Source organism: Echinococcus granulosus (genome assembly GCF_000524195.1).
Source record: "Echinococcus granulosus chromosome Unknown EG_S00033, whole genome shotgun sequence".
Taxonomy (NCBI): domain Eukaryota; kingdom Metazoa; phylum Platyhelminthes; class Cestoda; order Cyclophyllidea; family Taeniidae; genus Echinococcus; species Echinococcus granulosus.
The window spans coordinates 713,751-718,135 of record NW_020170413.1 but is presented as its reverse complement, the minus strand read 5'-3'; positions in this window follow the sequence as shown (position 1 = coordinate 718,135).

Here is a 4,385-nt window from a genome sequence, read left to right as displayed (position 1 = left end):
TGATGGATTACCTTATCAAATTGTAACGATATATGGAACGTCTTTTCTGAAAACATTTACTTAACAGCACCTTCTGTGTGTTATTTGAAATAGTAGGAAATTCAAACAATGTATTTGGCAGGCGAATACGTAAAAGTTCATCTAATTGTGGTTAGGGATTTAGGGTTACTTTTTGTCAAAGGCCTATTAGGTGCAGTGTTCTCTTCTTGTAAAGACGATTAAGTTTATTTACGAAGAAAGGAGGGCAAAAAGAAGAATAATTTAATCCATTATTGCGTTATAGCTACTTTGTTAAAACCATTTGCCATCAAATGGTAAAATGACTACTCCGATTTATCTAATATTTTCACAGTCAACAAAACCTGTCTCTCTTTAAATTCACAGCAATATTCCAGTTTTGCTTGTTAATGGTGCTTTATTGGTGGATCAGGTGGCCAAATAAATTAGTTTAGCTTTTTTGTAAATAAAAGATGTTAATTGTCGAGGACTGCTTAAAACTCGATTTTGCTGAAACAGTCAATATTACAATGTTTTCTTTTGCTGGATGTAGATATGTGTCTCTATGATTCTGGCAAACCTTGGCCTAACTACCTATTCTGTCATCCTAACTTTGATTTTTCACTTCCAGTGTGTCATATGGGACTTTCTAAAGTCAAGAAAAGCTGCCAATCACCTGGACCTTGTGGAACCACGATCAGGGAAGTGAAACTGGATTGTGATATGATGAGCTGGTATTCCTTCGCTTCCTCCCATCTTCAAGTATTACAGGAAATCTTCTCAAGAATTAGTTTTATAGTCTGAAGTATGTGATTTACCGTCCGGTGTTGTCTTGCGAGAGTAAGATTAGAGGTTTCTTTGAACCCACTAACTAGATTTGAATATTTTTTTAGAATCTCTCCCTTTACATATCACCGAATTTGGCCGACTAATTCTCAGTTGCAAATGTTCAGCCTTCATCAAGCGAGGAATTGAGAGTAAACAATTTCGTCTGCAGTCCACAGTGCAAATACACTCGTAAAGCTAACATAGACATTTTGGAGTGAATCGATGCGCCCCCTTTATTAGGTCAACAAAAATTATGAAATAAAAGCAAAATCTTATCGCAAATCAGTCATTTAGCGAGTGGTCTTATAAAAACCCGTTTTTAAACGATGGTATAAATAAAGAACAAATCAAAGTTCTTTGGTACCACATGAGACCCGTTATATTGTCTTCAACGGTTGAGTCAGATGTTAAAATTTTTGGGGCCAACAGCACTGAACGAACTTGATTTTTAAAGAGTGACTGACTGAAGATCCTCCTAAGTAGACCAAGTAAGGCAGCATTTTTTTGTGCATGAATTTAGCCTACATCTTTCTGACTTAAAGAAGAATTTTCAAGACTGAGTAAATTTATTTTCCTCGGTTTTTAGGATTATGAGTCAATTAATTTAACATTTCTAGCTGAAATAGTTTGGTATTAAAGAATCTCTGGTGCCCCTGATGAATGCAAACTCAGTTTGATTTAATCTTACTCTAATTTGTAATAATTTACGGTTAAAACAATAAAATAGTTTATAGTCTGATCAGGGCTACATATTCTGGCATCATGCCGTAAAATACATAAGATTATTTCGTCCTGTACGCTAAAGTACACAAGTCAGGTGGCTGTAAAGTAAGTTAAATGCACTTTTACTCAACACTTCTTTTTGCAAATTTTGTTTCAGAAAATGCTTTTATCTTGACTGATTCTAGCTTCACTTCATTTTATTCCCATAATTTAAAACTTTCATAAGAATATGAGGTTTTCTTTACGAGAGTAGAAATGAGGGCCTGCAGTTACTGTTTACACCCCACAAGCATCAAGAGGTTTGCTTTTTTCTCCAAATTGGACAAAAAATGCTGATTCCGTTGACTTACGGTAAAAGTCAAAACGCTTTTGCGCTTAGACTAAACGATAAACGGTTATAATTATGCAAAACAAAGCTGCTTTTGCTATGCATTACAACCACTGTCCAAAAATTTTGGCAAATGGAAATCCATGTACGCGGCAAAGAATCGTTCCAATTGCAGTTATAAGAAAAAGAAAGAGTCTCAGTCTGATATTGAATTCGTGTTAGCAAATAAGCTGCAGTAGACTAAATTGGGTTGAAACACTAAAGCAGGTGGAATTACTTCAACTTAAAGGGAGTATGCTTTTTGCAAAATAGCCAGTACCACCTATTCTCTTCAATTTTGATGATGTGGGATATCAAAAGTTTGGGAGAATTCAACCACACCTGCAACATGAATTTAAGGATCCACCAATATTTCCCAAACTTTAGAGGCACAAATATTCACTGACACGGTCAGATTGAGTAGTAGTCAAACATTAGGTGAAGTACCGATCAAAATCCCAGTGTCAATGTCAATAACAGTGAGTTCAAGCATAAAATTGTTTCTGACTTCGCTCAAACCCGCTGAAAATAAGTAACTTACCTTCTCTTCTCTGATCTTATAACATATTGGGTATAGTGTTTTAAAAAAGTGCAAATAATCATTATTTTAACCCTAAAAATCCCAAAATGGCCACGTAGTTTTAAATGAGCCTTGTATTTTGTTGAAGGTGCGTCTTTAAGTGACTACAGGTCAAAATATAACTAATTGCAAATTGAATGCTTTCAACCGGGGACCTAAAAATACTACTATTTACGCTTTTTTGCTTCCACCATTTAATATGGTTGAAGACAAAAGTTGTTTTCAATGAGTCGGAACAATTTAAAGACTTTAGACGTTCCTTCTTGCAAACTGGAAGTATTATATTAATAAGACTGTTTTTTAAGAAGAGCAAAGTCTTCATTTCATGCATTAATTTTGCGCGTTAAAATCCGGAATATTGGAAAAGAGATATCATGTTATGTGGTACCTTATTCAAAAAAAAGATAAAGTTAATATATAATCCAACGAGCGTAACCTAGGTGATGAATATAAAATATGTTGTGAGTATTGTGACCTCTTCGCTACCGCTCTGATGCAGATTTTAATTGTACGTGGTACACAACTCACGGTATTCAGAATTACCTTCTAACTCTTCTTCTTCTCAAATAAATGAAGCCACTTTTGCTAAAAGACCTTATAACCTTGATTTAGGCTGAAGGGTAGAATAAAATTTGAAGTCTCAAATGTGACAAAAAAACCTATCATTATTTCAAAGCGAACGTTTTCGGAGCACTATCATAAGTTGGAGTTGATACGTATTTAAAATTGGCGAAAAAGTCAACTAAAACAAAAGATATTCACTCTGTTATATTCGGCATGATCAGAACTCCTTCATTCCCATGTTAAAATGGAAAGAAAGTGAGATAGTGAAGGTAAATAACATTGCACCTTGCTGATTTTAAACCTCCATGGCCCCACTTTTTCTAAATAATTTACAAACCTGAAACTCTAAAGCTAGCCAAATGTATGCAAAATTTTTATGTATAAGTCAAAGCGTTCGTCTTTAGTTGTTGCACAAAAGCTTCAGACCTCAAGATTTGGAAATAATTTGATAACCAATTTCATTTGCTTACGTATATAATGTAATACTTTCTTTGTTTAACTCTAGATGTTAATTACATGGGTACTTAAGGCACCGCAGTTGTAATTCTGCCGTGCAATGTGGCCTCCTATTACGACTTCCTTCGTCTTAAAGAAAGACTTGGTGCTCTACATTGGTGGCAGTGGAAAACGAACCTGTTCCTAAAGGTCAACTACCTCCCTTTCCAAGCCTGATTAATAGAACTTGACGTGACGGGAGAGGGACATTTGCTGAGGATGAAGGAATCTATAACGATCCCTAACACCTAAAAATTTTCATTATGGAGCTGTCTATGGTACCCCTGTATAAATGTCCTTTAAGTGAACAGGTGTAACCTCAATCTCCTTTACACTAGCCGAACAAAATCCAAAGAGACATGGCTGAACAGTTATAAGGAGTAAAAGATGCGAAGGGTCATCTCCACGAGAATATTTTAATTTCCTTTGCAAAATCGCATGACTGTATATTTAGGTCAGTGTTCCTACTACTGTCAATGGGCGTATGTAATGGTCTGCAAAGTCTCATTTGCCTCAACGTAGTTGCCGACTAGGACGAAGGTTCAGATCCAGTGGAGCTGCCAAGACGGATCAGTGGCATTTCAGTCAGATAGAATCTCAGCTACACACAAATTCCATGGCTGGATCTTTTGGTTCGGAGTGTTCTCCTGACCCAACCGACCACTTTACGGTGGTCGGTGAGGAAGGTTCACTAAGAGGAGCGGCAGGGATGACGCTCAAACAGAGTGGCTATGTAATGCACTAATTGTTGGTATAATTCTTTGTTTTGGTTACGCGGGCACTTAAGGCTCTGTCTTTGTAATTCCGCTGGGTGGAGTTTCCTTTCCTTAC